General features: G+C 37.2%; 1 protein-coding gene across 4 annotated transcripts in view; it reads left to right on the forward strand.

Annotated features, from left to right (window-relative positions):
- The window catches only part of ST18 (ST18 C2H2C-type zinc finger transcription factor), a 421,429-nt gene that overhangs the window by 178,078 nt on the left and 223,681 nt on the right, over positions 1-19,670 (forward strand). The window lies entirely within an intron of this gene.

The raw sequence follows: 19,670 nt of genomic DNA on the forward strand, positions 1-19,670 counted from the left end.
CACTTCTGGAATGAGGTTTTGTGGATGAGCCCCATCATTTAAAAACACTCAATTGTAAAGCTGAATAAAAGTAAAAACAATTAAACTCAATAGACACACATTGGAGTTAAATGCCTTCTTCAGTATTCTCAGTGATCACTGAAGGGAATGTTGAGCCAAAACATTTCCCTATAGAAAAGTGTATCTGTAGCTTATTCATTTTATGTTAATAACCTGCTATAATCAAAAGTGTGCAGATCCTACTAGATAGCAATTACCTAGACCTGTTAAAGGCAGTTGGTTGCATGGATTGATTGTAAAATAATGATATTTACCAGGATCACATTGTATTACCAACCCCTCCTAACCCCTACTGCAGGTAATGCCTGAGTGCATTTTTTTTCCATCGTTTACTTTCTCCACTATCATGTAGGCATGCTCTTTTTATTTTCAATGCAACTAGTTTTGTTTGTCTTGGCCTTGTCATATGACTTGCTACCATCTGCTTCCAAACACTAGCACATTATAGATCAGTGTGTTTTTTGTCTAAATGAAGCCACACTAGTCTATTATAGAATTGGAATAGGTAATGCTTAAGCATTATTTGGGGTATAAACTGAATTTTACCCAGGTGCAATAGGGCCTGGGTTAGAGATGGTATGAAAGAGATACAATTTGTTTGAAAGAACAAATAATAATGATTTTCAACATTTTCAGTAAATAAGTCAGGTTTGTATACATTTTTACCCATTATTTAAATGCTACTGTAAATAGAATGAGAGTGCATAAATATTAACAAAACTGAAAAAAGGAGGTTAAAGCTAAAGGAAACATAATGAGTATAGTTTTATTTGTAAATCAGAAGATGGAAAATGTAGGCATGTATTGTCGAAAGAGATCATCAGCAGCAGACCTTTAATCTAAAGTGCACTAAAGCAAAAGAAGTGTAATTAAGGCTGAATAAATATTCATCACCTGTATTATTATACTCTACTGTAAAGGAGGAGAAAAGAAGGCCACATTAAAATTCAAGTTAACTCTTCTATTAATCTACCTTCTATCCTCTTTTGTTAGACATTTAAACCATGGGTTGAAACATTCATTTTTGATTTTTAAAAGCAAAATAAAACAACTAGATCCCTCCCCAATTCAGTGTCTAATATTTCCTGATTTCAGGTGACTCAGCTTGTTGCTGTTTTGGACTTGTGATTTAATCAGTCTGAATTTATCTCTGCTGATCTTCAATCTTAGATAATTGCCTGGAAACATTAAGGAGAAGAGACCATGGTCAAACAGCTAGTAAGTGACAGAGGTATTCCTTATTCCAAGGCAACCTTCAATCCAAGACACCACAGTGCTTTTCAATTCATTCATTCTCTTTCTAATTTCAGCTTGATCTGAGTGTTTTTCAGTTCTTCCTCTGTATGTTTTCATGTCAATAACTTTTCTAGAAACTGCATATTATTTTGTAGAGGTAGTAGTGCCCAGCGGGCAGAGTACTTGGCTCAGAATCAGGATGATTTTGTTTAAAACCTTCCTGTATCAGCAGGAGTGCCCTAGTCCTGTTACTTAATTTCTAAACGCTTCAAGCAACACACTAAAACTTACCTACCAACTCATAAGAATAATCCACACGGATGAAATTACAGATACTTTACATACTTGTATATCATTTTTACATAAAACTTTCTTTCATGGATTATCATGGCCATAGAATCAATCAGCCAGTGATTAATCTACTTATTGAAGAAACTTTCCAACCCTAGCTGGGTTGGTTTGTGGCAGCAGACTCTGCTTGTCACCAGGACTATCCTTCAAGCTTTTCCAGGTTGGTAGAATCCACCAAACACTGTATTCCACTGACAAAGCTTTAGAGCCCACAGTCACCTCCAGATCATGAATATCCATCCTTCAAAAGAGTTACAAAACTTAAACTTATCATAAATGAAATATTCAGCTTTCTAAAATGTCATGAGTTATCTCTTATCTTTGTAAGATAATATAACAAGATAGAGACTTCTGCCACCAACTTTAACAATATAACCTATTAAACTCATATGTGTATCACAATGTAGTACTACTCAAAATCAGATATCTGACAGTAGCCATATTGAGGTCAGTTTATAGTGGAGGCTCTAAAACTTGCTATTACTCAGGATTTCAGGTAATGAATAAATTACTAGTTAGGTAAGTTGACAGGAGTGTTATTTATAATTTATTTGCTGAAGACTTGTACCATACTTCCTTCAACTAAAAACAATATCAAATAAGATGCTGAAAATACTTTAATAGACCAAAAGGAGTTAATAGGAGCAGTGGGATAGATGTTACCAGGCATCTGAAGTAAACTGATTACTTCAGTCGTCTATTGGATTTATCTCTCAGTTTCCAGGTGGTTAGTTTCTAGTGGCCAGAGGACTGACCTGGCAGCCCAAAAGACCTGTGTTCAAATCTGTCTCTAACGCATACTGGCTATATGACTAAGCAAGGCACTCAACTTCTCTATACACTGGACAGCTTTCTAAGACTAAGTTGCAGAGAAGATGCCAGCCCATTATGGCACAGGGAGCTTCCTCTCCAAGGTGTTCTCCATACTAATGAAATTCCAGTTCTAACCCCATTCTTGCCTGGCAGCTAAAGCAAAAAAAAGAAAGAAACGGTATGGGTTATCTTGCTGTCTGACGAAAGACAGCCTACAAGTTCATCTGCAGAGATAGGTGGCTTCCTGGAATTGAATTCAAGTAGTAATTCATCATGTGTCGTGGGGACCTGGGTAGCAGTGCTAACACAGCAAAGAACATTTCTTAAAACTCTACATTTGAACAACTGAAAAGCAAAAGACCTGGGTAAGGCATATAAGGCAGGGAATAAGCATTTATTTATAATTGTTTATTATGTGCTATGCATTTTACAAATGTTATCTCATTTGATCCTCACAACAGTCCTGCAAGCGGGGTGCTATTATTATCCACATATTACAGTTGATGAAGCAAAAGTGAAATGACTTGTTAGCCAGCTAGTAAGACAGCCAGTCAGTGTCTAACACTGGATTTTAACTCAGGTTGTCCTGACTGCAGGCCTAATGCTCCATCTACTGCATCACTTAGCGGCTCATATAGGGTCATCAGATCATAGACCCAGAGCTAGCAAGAACATCAGAGGTCATTTAGTTCAGCTCTCTCAGATTATAGATGAAGATACTGAAGCACTTGGTAATTAATTGACTTGCCCAGGGTCTCACAGGTAGTTAGTATCAGATGAGGGATTTGGTATGATAATCATCAAATCTTAGTTCAGTCAAAGCCTCTCTATAGGGGAGCTAAAATGATAATATATCTAGTCCCAAAATGTCCATTTATAATGATCTAAATTAATACAAGGACAGGACTTAGATACTCTTGAGAAATGTATAGTTAATATGTCCATTAGACTGTCTTTCTCAACCATCAGATGCCTCAAACAAGCTTTTGGCAAGTGCTGGATCCCAGACAATTTATCGTTAAATTCTCTGATGAGTGTCCACAGTGCCAATATTCTGTGTTGTTGATTAAAGAGGGATCCATATGCTGTAGATACAAGGCTTGCAGGAGACAGAGTTGTCATTCTGTTGTGAAAGTTTAAGAGTCTGCCTTGCATTTTTGCCCAGATGGAAGGCCAGCCCACTTCCGCTTGGATGGGGGCCGCAGGGGTGCCTGTGGGTAAGGACAATGTTTTCATCAAAAAGGAGCTTTGAATCTGCTCAAGCATGTGGGCAAGTACTTGGTTGAGACCCCAGAATTATGTACCATATAGCATGGAAGATAAAATTTTGGCCTCAAAAAATTAAAGGGCAGGTGTTACCAATCAACTGCCTTGACCATAAAAGAAACACAGTATGGTCCCTGAAGAATTTCATATTTTGGGTAGAACTGCATCCTGATGGGCTCACAAGAATGAGTTGTCTGCTAAGTGTACCCTCAAGTAACTGTATGAATTGACCTAATGTAAGGGATAATTATTGCAACTGTTGTTAATGATAATAATAACCAACATCTAGTTTTTAATTTAAAGTTTGCTTTAAGGAATTAGCTCTTCTGAAACTGATAATAACTCTGTACAGAAAGTGCTATAGTTATTATTATCCACAAATTTTACAAATAAGGAAACTGAGGATCTGGGAAGTCAAGTGATTTGCCCATGATCACAGGCTCACAGGTATAATTTTTGACCCAAATCTTAGTGAAACCAAGTCCAGCATTCTAACCATGCTACCTCACTGATTTTATGTAGCATTGTTCTATTAAACATTGTCGCTTGCTTATGCTCTAGACTGATGGCAGCTTTAGGGCAGTGCATGCCAAGCAGCCCTTTTTGACAATGATTAGTACTCTGGTTCAACAGCTTCTTAAATCCTCTACTAGTTAGAGATTATGAACCAGTTTCATCAGCATACAGGAGCTTATTTGTTTTCCTGTTTGTTATTGCAGGAGGAAATGTGGCAATTCAAATAATAGCTTTTACAAGTTATATAGGCATAAATTAAAAAGCAAAGGGGCTAGGAGCTAGTTCTGTTTTACAGCATCTGGGATAATAATAGCTGACATTTACAGAAAATTTTAAGGTTGCAAAGTGCTTTACATATAATATTTTATTTGTTCTTTACAACCATTCTATGAAGCAAGTGTTATTATTATCTTACTACTTGTATGACCTTAGACAGGTCACTGAACCTGCACAAGCTTCTTGTTTCCTAATCTACAAAATAAGAGTGTTGGATTAGATGACATCTTAGGTCTCTTATAGCTCTAAGTCAATGATCCTACTGTAGGATTATCCTACTGTAAGAATGGGGGGGGTTGGTATTCATTTAATGCATTATTGTCACTCCCCACCCTCATTTAAAGTAACCAGTAAAATACTCTACACTCTGATACCTTCATCAGGTTAAATCAACTCTAATGAATAAATCAAGCAAATACATTAAACTAGGTGGGAAATATCCATAATCAATTTCAAAAGAATGAAAGCCATTGAATTAAATGAAATGATAATACACAAAAAATTAATTGGGATTGATTAGAGAGATTCAGTCATACTCTATGGAGCTTGGATAAAATAGTAACCCAGTTTCCAACCCAGCATTCCAATATTGGGCCAGGCCACTGGGGGAAGAAGTTTTGGCTGAGCTCCTGAGAATCAGTTGGGAGATGAGTGAAGAAAAGACAGAGATCTAGTTCTCACTTCCCCATCCATCAGACCAATGGTTCTTACTAAATTACATTAGTAAATAACTGTTTCTAAAAGCTACTTAAGTCTGGCTGACTAAATGATACCAACTTATACTCAATGGTAGGAGAAACAGTGAGCAATGCTAATAGAGAAAACGTCCCCCAACTGTTCAAAGTTAATTTCAAGAACCCTAAGGAAAGAAGTAGCCAGCCATCATCTGGGGGAACCTAGCTTACCACCATGTATGAGGGTTTGGGGAAGTCAACACAAGCCTGAACTACACTATGATCTCCACTGTATAAATAAATAAATAGAACTTAAGTGGTGAACTGACTTGGAACCTAATTGCCATCAGATTATTCTTGTCCACTATGATTATATTTATTTTTATTATTTTAAATTTTTTATTAATGCTTGTGGTTTCAACATCTCAGTCATTTATTAATCTCACTGCTACACCTTGATCCAAAATTAAATCTTCCCTTTTACAAAAGTATTAAAATGACAACATATTTTAAATTCTGGTTTTCTACCTCAATTGTTCCTCACCTCTCTTCTGAGAATAGGTTTTATTATTTGTTCTCAGGGACCAAGATGGATTAGTTTAGTTATGGTTTTAAGATAACAGATTTAGAGCTGAAATGGTCCTTAAAAGTCATCTCATCCTACCCCTTCACTTTACTAAGGAGGAAACTGAGGCCTACAGAGGTTATTTGCCCAAGGTAAATGTCTTGGTAAATGTCAAGATTGGGATTTGAATTTGGTCCCTGTGACTTCAAATCTAGCATTCTTTTCACTGTACCATATTACCAAATGATCTTGTTATCTACATCAAAGGGTCATTGTTTTGTTTTGTTTTGTTTTGTTTCTTCTTCTGCTTCTGCTTCTTTCCCTCTGCCTTGGTTCAGGTAAAACTCCACATTTCTCTGAATTCTTAAAATTTGTCATTTCTTACTACACAATGTTCCAGCACATTCATACGTCACATTTTGTTCAGCTGTTCCCTAGCTGATGGACCCTCAACTGTAGACTGTCAACTGTTTTTTTATTGTATAAAAAAATTCACTGTGCTTTTTTTACTTGTTAAAAAAAGAAAATATTGGCTTTATTAACAATATATTTGGAATCCTAAAAGACCAAACATTTTATGAAGTAATATTAACTTTATATTTTCTACAAGAAAAACACTTTAGTATAAATAACTTGGGGTAGCTAAGTGGCACAGTGGATAGTGCATCAGGCCTGGAGTCAGGAAGTCTCATCTTTGTGAGTTCAAATCTGGCCCCAGACACTTAAAAACTGTGTGACCCTGGGCAAGTCACTTAACCCTGTTTGCCTTAGTTTCCTCATCTGTAAAATGAGCAGGAGCAGAAAATACCACCGTAGCATCTTTGCCAAGAAAACCCCAAATGGGGTCACAAAGAGTTGGACATGACTGAAATGACTGAACAACAACAATGAATAACTTAAATAAGAAAATAAACATCTAATTTATTTTTTTTTAAAATATCAGATTTTCTATTCCTCTCTTGTCTTTTTATCAGGAATGCTTGAAAGTTCTCTCTTTCATCCATTTTCCTCCCTGAATGAGTATACTTGGGTTTTGGGGGGGGGGTTAAGTAAGTTATTCTTAGTTGTAATCTTAGCTCGTTTGCCTTCCAGAATGTCATGTTCCAAGCTCTCTACTTGTTTCACATGGTAGCTGCTAAATCTTGTGGGATTCTGACTGTAGCTCCACAGTGTTTGCACTTTTTCTTTCTGGCTGCTTATGATATTTTCTCTGTTACCTGGGAGCACTGGAATTTGTCTCTAATATTACTTTGAGTTTTTTGTTTTGGAATTTCTTTCAGGATATGACTTTCTATTTCTATTTTGCCCTCTGATTCTAAGACATTGGGGGCAGTTTTCCTTTAAAATTCCTTGAAATATTATGTCTAGGCTCTTGTTTTGATCACGGCTTTCAGATAGTCTAATAATTCTTATATTACCTAGCTCATGTTTATTTTCCAGATTAGTTGTTTTTCTAATGAGATATTTCACATTTTCTTCCACTATTATTCTTTTGACTTTGTTTTATTATTTCTTGATGTCTTATGGAATTATTAGTGTATATCTGATCATTCTAAAATGATTTAAGGAATTATTTTATTCATTGAAATTTTCTACTTTCATCATTCAGCCAATTCTGCTTTTTAAGGAATTCTTCACTTCAATAAATTTTTGAACTTTTTTACTACTTGGATGATTCTGTTTTTTAAAGTGTTATTTTTGTCAGCATTTTTTGTGCCTGTTTTACCAAGTTGTTGATTCTCTTTTCATACTTTTCTTGCATCATTCTTGCATCATTTTAAAAAATATCTTTCTTTAGTTCTTCTAGGAATTCTTGCTGAGCTTGTGTACAATCTGCATTTTTCTTTGCGGCTGTGTTTGTATATGGTTTTTTCCCCATCGTTATCTTCTTCTGGGTTTGTGTTTTGAGCTTCCTTTTCACTGTAGTAGTTTTATAGTCAGTTAATTTTTTTGTTGCTTGCTCATTTTTCAAGAATATTTCTTGAATTTGGACTTTATGTTAGAACTGGGCTCTGTTCACCTCTGGATGGAAAGAAAGATTACTGTCCCACACTTCAGGCTTTTTTGCCCTGCTGTTTTCATATTTAGTTCTAGAGGTCTATAAATTTTCCCTGTTGCCAAGGCACTATGGTCTGGGGAGAAGTATGGTCACTGTTCTGCTGGTCTGGATTCTAGTCTTACCCAGGAAGAGCCCCTGATTTCTTGCAACTGAAAGAGCTAGAACTAATACTCCTCTCCACCCTGGAACTGTGACTAGGAACTAAGGCCCCTGCTCTGTCTCTATCCTAGAACTGTGACCAAGGACCCCGCTCCCATGTGCCTATAAGTGTTCTGCCCTAGAATTGTGACCAGAACTGAGTAACAGGCAATGGAGTTACCAAACAATGCCTGCATCTGCCCCCAGTGCCTGCACAGGGGTCCTGTAAATTCTTTCTGACCCATTGTCCAATCCCTTTACCATCTTTGGACAGTAGAAGCTTCTAGAACTGTTGTTACTGCTACTGCTGCCATCACCGATGCCTCCAAAGCCCAAAGCTAGTGTTGCCATCATGCTGTGCTCTGGGCCAACTCCTACCCCAGTGTCACAGGTCTATCCATCTGACCTCTTAGATGTCTTGGGGTAAAAAAAAAAAAGTCTCACTCTGACCTTTTGTTGGCTATGCCACTCCAGAATTCAATATGACACATTATTTTAAAGTTGTTCAGAGAGGAATTTTAAATAATTTGGTTAAAATGTTCCCTCTACTGTACCCTATTGATTCTGCCTCCCTCAAATGAAATTAGTCCCACCTGGAAGGATTTCAGAAGCTATTAAACCTGTAGGAGTTCATATTAAATATGCTTTAAAATGCACATAGAGATACACACACACACATATACACACACCACAATATCTTTTCTAAAATTATATAGAAAGTGAGATACATCTGTAAATCCTCCAGTATAAGATTTTTTGATTATTGTTATTACAGTTTGTTTATATGTATTACACTTACATCCCATTTTGTTTGTTTTTTTTCCAATAATAATATTTTAGCAAAAGGAGAATTAAAACATCTATGCCCAGTGCTAAGCTATTTTCAGAATGAGATTGTGCCAATTAACCACATGGTAATTGGGCAGACCTTTAGATAAGCTTTGAAGAAACATTACTATAGTCTGGAATCTATACTGAAATTATGTAGTTTGTAATGTTCAATGATGAGCCTAGTTAAAGACATCATCAGTTCTAGCCTAAACTCAGTAAATAAGAGCTTATTAATTGATTTTACTTCCAGTCTTACTTTTCTCCTCCTTTCCTTTTTCTTTCTCTCTTACTTGCTCAAAACTTTTCAGTGGCTCTGTAATGAATAAAATAGAGACTCTTTAGCTGGGCGTTGAGCGCCCCATCTGTTAATGGTTGACAGCCAATCAATCAACAAGTATTTTTAAGCAGTTTACTATGAGCCAGACATTGTGCTAAGCCCAACATACAAAGAAAGACAAGATCCTCCCATTCTAATGGGGACTACAACATGTAAGTAAGTAGATATAGTCTGGCTCAAATCTACCTTTCCAACGATACTTTACATTCTTCCCCTCCATGTACTTTGTGGCCCTACAAACTAGACTACCAGCTATTCCCTGAACTTGCCATGCCATGGAAAGACAGTATGGTATAATGGATGGATCACTGGACTTGGAGTTAGAAATATTTGGGTTCAAGTCCTGCCTCGGACTAGTTTTGTGACCCTGGACAGTTACTTTAACCCTGCTTAGCCTCGGTTTCCTTATCTGTAAAAAGAGGATAATAGCATATACCTCACAAAGTTGCTGGAGGGAATCTGATGAGAAAAAAAGTATATATAAAAGTGCTTTATAAATCTTAAAGCACCATGTAATTGTTTTATTATTGTCATTGTTGTTGTTCTTACCTCCTGCCTCAATTATCCCCTATGCCTCACCTCTCACTGAGATTCTTTATCTATGACTTTACCAAATTTCAGCTGAAATGCCACCTTTCCCATTTAGCTTTCCCTGATCTCCCCAGATGAAAGTGGCATCACCCTTCTCAAATATGCCTAGAGCACCTCATGTGACTTCTCCTTTGCTCAACTCACCCCTCCCATCAGTCCGGATCTTGTATATTTGTCTGTGTCCTTATCTATCCATTCAGTCAGGTGTAAGCTCCTTCAATACTGGGACTGTCTCATTTTTGTCTTTGATTCTCCAGCACAACTCCTTCCACATAGTAGGTACTACTATTAATGGTAGTTAAATAAAAATTGAATATAATTTGGAATGTAGAAGGCTTTTCTGTTTTTATGTAGAAGAAAATACTGAAGATAGGAGTATGTCCTATCAAATCTATGGAGTTAATTAGGGAAAGTTGTCAGGCAGTTCTGACAGTTCCTTGCTGGAGAAAATCATATTATTGAGTAAACTGGGACCACTAAAAACACATGCTAATGTCAACTGAATGTTCACTTTTGCTTGAAAATCTTTTTTTTTAAAATTCTTCCTTCATTACACTCTTTCTGGCACTCACAGCTATTTGAAACCTTTTCTCCTCAGTCTTTCTGCAACACCTGCCCTTCCTTCTAAACAAAGGATGCTCATGAGAAGATAGGGCCATCCATCCAGGCACTCTTTTTTTTCTTATTTAAACCCCTAGAAAACCATCTGTCTTATTCCCTATTTTCTTCTTCTTTGCTACAGTCTCTAAAAAAAGAGGTGAAATTTCTCCTTGCCGAGGTCCAACCCTCTGCTTGTTTCCTTAATCAGCTCCAGTCCAATCTGCCCTGGCCCCTCAATTTTTATCTCTATGTACCACTTTTTAGGGGGTATTTCATGAGTTTCTATGAGTTCAATTATCAACCCTATGAAGATGACCAAGAAACCAAATGACTAAGATATCTAGCTAGAATCTTTCTCTTAATCTCTAGTCTCATATCACCAACTGCGTCCTATGTTTCTCCACATGTATATTTCATAAGAATTTCATACTCAACATGGATTTTTCCTCACCATCCTCTTTGCTGACCATTCTAGAAAGCAATCCCTGAAAGGATTAACCTTTTCATTCCTAGTGCCTTCCATCCAGGATCCCTACTGTCCTGATTGGTGGTTGCCTCAGTTGCCTCATACAGGCCACAGATAGCAAACAGTTATTATAATGACAAAGGTAATAAAATTGAGACAAAATTTTGAAGAAAGTAAGACTGAAATCCCCAAATTTACTCAATTCAAATAGATTTTCAAATAATCCACCCTCTCAAAAGACATGGAATACAGTAGTTTGCAACAAAGAATCTTTGCACTCTGGCATTTGGGAGAGTAATAAAAGCACGTTTGGGGATACTGTAATGCATAGCATAGCATCTGTAAGAGAAATCATAGAAAGATGAATCTCTTGATGATTAGAAAAGATATTTTAGTCAACTTGATAGTCCTATGATTTATAGGACCATGCAATTTCTAGCTAAAAAGAACCACAGGCATCATCTAGTGACTAGAGGATCTTAATTTGGGGGTCTCTGAAAGTATATTTGAATATAATCAGCTTCCTATGCAATCCTTTATTTTGTTTATGAATTTTAAATGAGAATGTTTCCATAATATTCATTAGACTGCCCAAGGGGTCTGAAATGTAAAACAAAGTTAAGAACTTCTGGTTTAGAGGGCAGGGATTGTTCTTCATTTCTGTCTTCTGGAGAACATGGAATTACTAGATCCCCAATAGAGGATTGCACTCTGCAATCAGTCTGGTAGGATGGAAGTATTTAGAAAGGCAGAAGACCTGAGTTAAAAGCCTAGTTTTGCCGTGTATTAACCATGGGGCCTCAAGAAATCATTCAACTTACCTGGCATAAGGTGCACATTGTTCTTGAACAAGCGGCCACATGCAGCCCAGTCACGGCCTTGCTTTCTTGGTCTCTGTTTTCCCATTTGTGAAATGAAATAGTTGGGGTTCTTAATCTTTTTTGTTTCATGGGTCCCTTTGGCAGTCCAGTGAAGCCTAAAGACCCCTCCTCAAAATTGTGTTTTTAAAGGCATAAAGCAAAATACCTAGGATTTCAAAGGAAACCAATTCAATTGAAACAGAGTAATCAAGAACATATTTATTTTTAAGTTCCTGAACCCCAGGTTAAGAACTCTTGGTCATTAGATGATCTCAAAGGTCCTTTCTAGCTCTAAATTCCCTGGCCCTATAAATCATAGAACTATCAAGTTGAGTAAAATGCTTTTCCAATTATCAATATCTTTCTATAATTTCTCTTACTGAAGCTATGCATGTATCAGAGTATCCCCAAATCTGTATATGTTACTCTCCCTGTGGCCTGAAGGCAAAAGACTTTGGGAGCTATTATAATCTATGTCTTTTGAGAAAGTGAGTAATTTGAAAATCTTTTTGAACTGAGTGTATTTCAGAGCTTTTAGCTTCATTCTTTTTAAAATACATGGTTTCAATCATTTTACTACTTGTTTTGAGGGATTCTTTTATTTTTTGAATTTCTGGAATTTTTTTTTCAACCAAGAAATAAGATTCCCAGGCACAGAGCAGTTGTGACTGGCATTAGCCCGTCTGCAATCTGTTGGTATATAGTTAGAGGGGAAACTTCTTCTAGAAACAGTGTGAACAGAGTACAGCAAATTCCTTAGACCTGAGGAAATTAATATGAAATTGGAGAGACACTTAGTTCATCTGACCATTCTTACTTCCACTGTTTTACCGTTCCATCTTTGAAGATGATTAAGCTCAGTGACACTAATACTGAGGATCAGAATAAGTTTAGGGGGGAAATAATTATAGGGCCTAGGAAATAATTATAGGACAAGAAGCATGTAATTCTGGGATTCTTATCTTTTTTTTTTTTCATCATGGACCCCTTTGGAAATATGATAAAAAGGCCATGAGTCCCTTCTAAGAATGTTTTTGAATGTGTAGAAGAAAACACATAAGCTTATAAAGGAAAACACAGGTTAGTGAAAATAAAGATACAAATTTTTCCCCATTCAAGTCCATAGACTTCCAGAAATCTTTCCATGAACCTCTTGAGGGTCTGTGAAGCTTAGGTTGGAAATCTTTTCTAGGCCATACTCATTTTGCAGATAAGAAATCTGAAAGCCAAAGAGGTTAAGTGACTTGCCTGGTTTCATAGAAGTATCAGAGTTCAGGATTTAAACATGTAATTTTAAATGTAATACCTTTCCATGCTGGCTATGCTCTTAACTGAGTCTAGAATCTCCATTACAAGAATTCAATTAATCAATAATAACCTAATCATTGTGTTTGGTATCATTGAGGATTTTCAATTACCTCAATGTAGGAATTTTCTCCATTGTATCACTACTAACCTTAGAGTGGTAACTTGTCTCAAATCACACAGATCACAATAGCAAGAGTGGGATTAGAATCCAGTTCTAAGTGACTGTAAATTCAGCACTTCATCCACTATGCCACCACATTTCATGATTGTGAAATAGTTAATAATGCTGACTCCTTAAAATAAAGATGCATGTGAATTTCTCTCTCTTTATCTCCCATGGTCTACTGAAATAGCCTTCTAATTGATTATTGGTCTCAAGTATCTCCCCATTCCAGTCCATCCTCTATTCAGCCACTAAAATGATTTTCCTAAAGCACTGGTCTGACCATGTTCCCTACTGATCCCCCTACTCAATAAACTCTAGTGGCTCCCTGTTGCCTCAAAAATAAAATACACAAAATCCTCTGCTTGTCCTCCAGAGCCCTCCATAATTTAGACCCCTCCTATCTTTTCAGTCTTTTTACGATTTACTTCCCGTCAAATACTCTTCAATACAGTGACATCAGCCTCCTTGCTTTTCTAAGAACAAAACACTCCATCTCTCAGCTCAGAGCATTTTCTCTGGCTGTCGCCCAAGCCTGAAATGTTCTCCCTCCTCATCTTCATCTACTGGCTTTCTCGCTTCCTTTAAGTCCAAACTAAAATCTTATTTTCTGGAGGAAGCCTTTCCCAATCCCTCTTAATTCTGATGCCTTTCTTCTGTTAATTATTTCTGATTTATCCTATATATAACATATATATACATAATAGATAGATGTTTATTTGTTGTCTCCTTCATTAGATTGTAAGCTCCTTTGAGGGCAGGGACTACTGTATTTTGTCTCTTTTTGTATCCCCAGTGCTTAGCACAGTGCCTCACACATAATAGGCACTTAATAAATGTTGATTGATTGATAAAGTCCTGTGCCTCTCTATATCTCCAGAATCAAATATGAAGCCCTCTTATTATCATTTAAAGCTCTTTATGCCATGACCTTCCTACTTTTCCAGTCTTCTTAGATATTAGCCCTCTCCATGTACTCTATGTTCTACCTACCCTGGCCTCCATGATGTTTCTCACGCACAACACTTTATTTCCCATCTCTGTGCTTTCGCATGGCTGAACTTCAGGACTTGAATATTCTCTTTCCTCATCTTTGCCCCTTAGCTTCTCTGACTTCCTTCCAAACTCACCTTAAATTCTACAGTAGGCCTTTCCCAATACTTCCAAGCTTCTAGGCCTTCCATTTGGTATTCCCTTTTATCTGCATCTTATACGTAACTGGTTATTTCATGTGGACCAAGGGAAAAGCCCATCTTTGTAGCTCCATCACTTAGCACAGTGCCTGGGCACATAGTGAGCTCTTGATAAATGTTTGCTGACTGACTGGTTGACTCATAGTTTGCTCTTTACCATTGCAACATTGAGTAGATAAATGAGTTTGATCAGGGACTTCTCACTTTGATGCATATATTTAGAGCAGGTGCACATAAGGAAATGACCCTTCTATTTCAGATTTCTTATGAATAAAGTTTCGGTAAGAACATTTACAATCCTAGTATTAAAGTCTCCTAAAGTTATTTTGTTAAAGCACAGAATGCTCCCAGAAGACTTAGTTCAATTTTAAGTCATTGAAAGCTCATACCTCATACCTTTAAGTTTTTGAAGCTTAAAACTGCACTAATAATTTGGGACACCCTGTACACTTAGAAAATATAAACTTCCTGAGGATGCTACTTGCTTTTTTGAGGGATCATTATGCATGTGTCTATTAAGCATACTAAGCAAGTTATCATTTGGCTCCAAGACAGGAAAAATAAATTCTTGTTAAGTGTATCAGGCAACAACTCAGAAGCTGGCCTTCTTCTGTGAACTGGAGTCAGTGTGGTTAACCCACCTTTGCCTCTTACAAAGATATTTTAGTTGTTTGTTATCTGTACGTTTGTTGTTGAAAGGCTTGATAAGAAAAGCTCCTGAAACCTTGGACTCGGATTTTTTTTTTCAAAAAAGCCAGTTTTCTTGCAAATGAATAATATTAAAGCCTGAGAGGAAGGTGACAGTGTCAAGGTCTTTGCATTTGCTTCTCTATCCTGATTCATTCCAGAACAGGATTTCTATTTTTTTGGAATATATTCAAAAATGCCGTTGGCATCAGAGAAAATGCATCAGGGTTTGAGGTGATGTGATTGTACAATTATTGAATTAGCAAAGCCTCCAAGATTGAATGAATTTAGACTTATATGGAATGGGAGGAAGTACCACAAGTCTGTTCCTTGTAGTTAGAATATTTGTAGACTTCTATCACAAAAATCAACCAGCTCAATGCATAGATTGATTACAGTCAAAAGTGGAATTAGGTGAAGATGAAGGTAAATTCATGGGGCTGAATAATCAGCTGAGGAGAAATTTGTAGTAAAATCATAGTGATGGGGTAGTTAATAATGCTGGTTGATGAGTGTTGTTGGTTACATAGTCCCAATAGAATAAGATTCCCAAACCAGTGTATATCTGAGATGAAATGGACAGAGGGGCCAGCTGACAGACAGTTTGGTTGACAAAGGTATTGTTAAGAAGGAAGGGAAGGGACTAAGCATTTATTAAGCACCTACTATGTGTCAGGCACTATACTAAGTATCTTACAAATATTATCTCATTTGATCATCGTTAACAGCCCTGTAAAGTAGTTGCTATTATTTTCCACATTTTATAGTTGGGGAAACTGAGGCTGGCAGCATTTATCCAAGGTCACACAGCAAGTATCTGAGGCTGAATTTGAACTTTGGTCTTCCTAACTCCAGGCTTACCCCTCTGTCCATTGCATCACCTGGTTGCTTCAGATAAAAAAAAAATCTCCTTGTGTAGAGACTTGTTGCTAAATATAGGTCCTTGTTATAGATCAGTTTGCCTTAAAGTGTCCCAAGAACTACCTCCCACACAGACCTTTCCTGTACTCCCAGTTGTTAGCAAGTCCTCTCTACTCCAGTTCTGAAATTATTTTGTGTATATATTATACCAGGTTATCTTTACATGGTTTTTTCACCCTCACTGGAATGCAAGCCCTTTGAGGACAAGGACAATTTCGTTTCCATCTTTTTATCCCAATGACAAGTATAGTGCCTAACACATAGTAGGTGTTTAATAAAATGTGCATTGAAATGAATGTCCATGGGGAGATACAAAAAAGAGTTGAAATCTACACCCACTAGTTCTTAATCCTCAAAAAACTCCTTCATGGAAGCCTGGGACTTGACAGTGTCAGGGCATGTTGCAATTCTCCTGTTTCTAGAAGTCTGTAGAATTCTTGTCAGGTCTTTGTCATCAAAAGAGTCTCTGTCATATGGAAAGTTAGGTAATCTATCAGAGAAACGACCATCTTCATACTAATGATCCTGTTGGAATTCATCTTTTTATAGCAAGGGAAAGAAGTTTAAAAGTAATGTATGGTAGAGAAATTCTGTTAAAGTCATGTCTTAATAAGATTTATTCTGGAGGCAGAAAACGCAGTGTGACTTTTTTCTAGAACAACATCACAAAGCTGGCCCCAGGCAATGATTTTTTTGGGTTATTGCAATTCATAAAATAGATAAAAGTATAAAATAGTCCTAACTCTTTGTGGTCTCCATCTCCTTTCACAAGGGCTGTGGTAGGGGTGCAGGAAAGGGGGCAGAAGATATAAATGATCACAGTTTTAAGACTGTCCACCAGCTATATAACTGTTGATACTTTGAATGTAAAATGTGCTTAATGTCCAGCAACTTGGCACACTACAGAAGACATGAATCATGCTCACTTTAATTGAAGCCAGAAGATATAAAGAAATCACAGCAAAAAAAAAAAGTGGCTTGCAGATTTTCTTTTGAAAGGTAAATGAAAAAGTTGGTGGAATTAGTTTCATCCTACATCCAAAGTTAATGAAAAACATTATTTCATGAACTGTTTGGTCATCTCACTTTGTAGGGATCATGATTAGCCTAAGCAAACAAACAATTGTGAAGATGATTGTAGTTGACACTCCAGCATTGATTGCAAGGGAGGATGAAAAAGAAAAGTCCTATGAAGAACTGGAAGAAATCTCCAAATTGAGTTGATGTATACACCATACTTTGGCAGGTTCAATGTGAAAGTGAATGAAGAAAAAATAGGTTGGAAAACATGATTAGGCATCAAGAAATGAAAAAGGCCAAAGTCTTGTTGAAATCCCCATACCTTTATATTATGAGTACTTTCTTGAGCGTGAGAGTATGAAGGTTCTGGCTGTAGCAGAAGCCAACATAATAAAGAATGACTGGTTACAGCCACAGCAATCATTCAGGATCCACTGCCAGAGTCATTGGCTGGTCAGGGAAAAGCAAACACCAATCTAGATGAAAGAACCAGTATAAGAAGAAGGCACTGTATGCAATTTTAACAGTGTTGGCCCAACAAGTTTAAACAATAAGCTTAAAAATTATGTTACTGGAGATGGTAGAGTAAAAGCAGGGACTTGCTTGAGCTGTCCCCCAAATCCCTCCAAATACCTGTAAAAATGACTCTAACCAGACTCTCGAGCAGCAGAACCCACAAAAAGACAGAGTGAAACTAATTTCCAGCCCAAGACAACTTGGATGGTCGACAGGAAAGGTCAGTTGCACCAAGCTGGAAGAGGAGCACAGTTCAGTGTGGATCACACCAGTAAAGACCAGGCCCCAAACAAACCCAGAGCAGACCTCAGGGGACTGAATCATGGTCAGCTATTGTGGTTTCCAGACGTCTCAACCTACAAATGCCAAAGACAACTTAGAAGGTCAGTGGGAAAGGTCTGTCAGACCTGAGTGAGAGAGGAGCACAGTGCAGCCCCAGGACAGTGGTGGTAGGGTGGCAGCAGTAGTGGCAGCAGTGGTAGTGGCTGCTTCCAGAGCCCTCAGCCCACAGATAGTAAGGAGATCAAACAACTGATCACAAGGAGATTACAGGGATCTCTTTGCTGGCACTAAGGCAGGATTCTGTTGCTTTGCTCATACTTGGATTGGGGTCACAGTCCTGGGGCAGGGAGGAGCACTGGCATATAAAAGCTTGTGGCAGCAGTATAAAGGGAAATCCCCTCACAGTTCCAGGGCAGAAAAAAAGAGTGCTTGTGGTCACTCATTGACCAGACAACAGGCCAGCAGAGGAGTAAACATCTCTCCTTAGATCATACCATCTTGGAAGAACTGAAAACTTACTGGTCCTTAAAAGTATCTCTGAAAGCAGCTGCACAAAACCCATGAAGCTTGGGACAGTATGCCCTCCACACTGGAATCAAAGACCTACTTTAATAAAGAATTAAAATGTAAAGTAATTGGCTGAGAAAATGAGCAAATAGTGCAAAAAAAAGTCAGACCATAGAATCTTATTTTGGTGACAAGGAAGATCAAAACATACAATCAGAAGAAGACAACAAAGTCAAAGCTCCTACATCCAAAGCCACCAAGAAAAAATATGAATTTGTCTTAGACCATGAAAGAGCTCTAAAAGGATTTTGAAAATCAAGTAAGAGAAGTAGAGGAAAAATTGGGAAGAGAAATGAGAGTGATGCAAGAAAATCATGACAAACGAGTCAAAAGCTTGCTAAAGGAGTCGCCAAAAAAAAATCCTGAAGAAAATAACACCTTAAAAATAGACTAGATCAAATGGCAAAAGAGGCCCAAAAAGTCAGTGAGGAGAAGAATGCCTTAAAAGTAGAATTGGCCATATGGAAAAGGAGGTCCAAAAGCTCGCTGAAGAAAATAATTCCTTAAAAATTAGAATGGAGCTAATGGAAGCTAATGATTCTATGAGAAATCAAGAAATTATAAAACAAAACCAAAAGAATGAAAAAATATAAGACAATAGGAAAAATCTTATTGGAAAAACAATTGATCTGGCAAATAGATCCAGGAGAGATAATTTAAAAATTATTGGACTACCTGAAAACCATGATCAAAAAAACTAACCTAGACATCATCTTTCAAGAAACTATCAAGGAAAACTGCCCTGATATTCTAGAACCAGAGGGCAAAATAGGAATAGAAAGAATCCACCAATCACCTCCTGAAAGAGATTCCTAAAGGAAAACTCCCAGGAATATTATTGCCAAATTCCAGAGTTCCCAGGTCAAGGAGAAAATATTGCAAGCAGCCAGAAAGAACCAGTTCAAGTATTGTGGAAACACAATAGGGATAACACAAGATCTAGCAGCTTCTACCTTAAGGGATCAAAGGGCATGGAATATTATATTCCAGAGGTCAGAGGAACTAGGATTAAAACCAAGAATCACCTATACAGCAAAACTGAGTATAATCTATGAGGAGATGAAATTATCATTCAATGAGATAGAGGAATTTAATGTATTCTCAAGAAGCCAGAGCTAAATAGAAAAATTGGCTTTCAAATACAAGATTCAAGAAAAGGATGAATAGGTAAACAGGAAAGAGAAATCATAAGGGACTTATTAAAATAGAACTGTTTACATTACTACATTGAAAGATGATATTTGTAATTCATGAGACCTCTCTCATTATTAGGGTAGTTGGAGGGAATGTATATAGACAGAGGGCAAAGGATGAATTGAATGTAAAGGGTGATATCTAAAAAACAAAATTAAGGGGTGACAGAGGAATGTACTG

This window comes from Phascolarctos cinereus, unplaced genomic scaffold (genome assembly GCF_003287225.1).
Source record: "Phascolarctos cinereus isolate Bilbo 61053 unplaced genomic scaffold, phaCin_HiC Scaffold_4;HRSCAF=312, whole genome shotgun sequence".
NCBI classification, from domain to species: Eukaryota; Metazoa; Chordata; class Mammalia; order Diprotodontia; family Phascolarctidae; genus Phascolarctos; species Phascolarctos cinereus.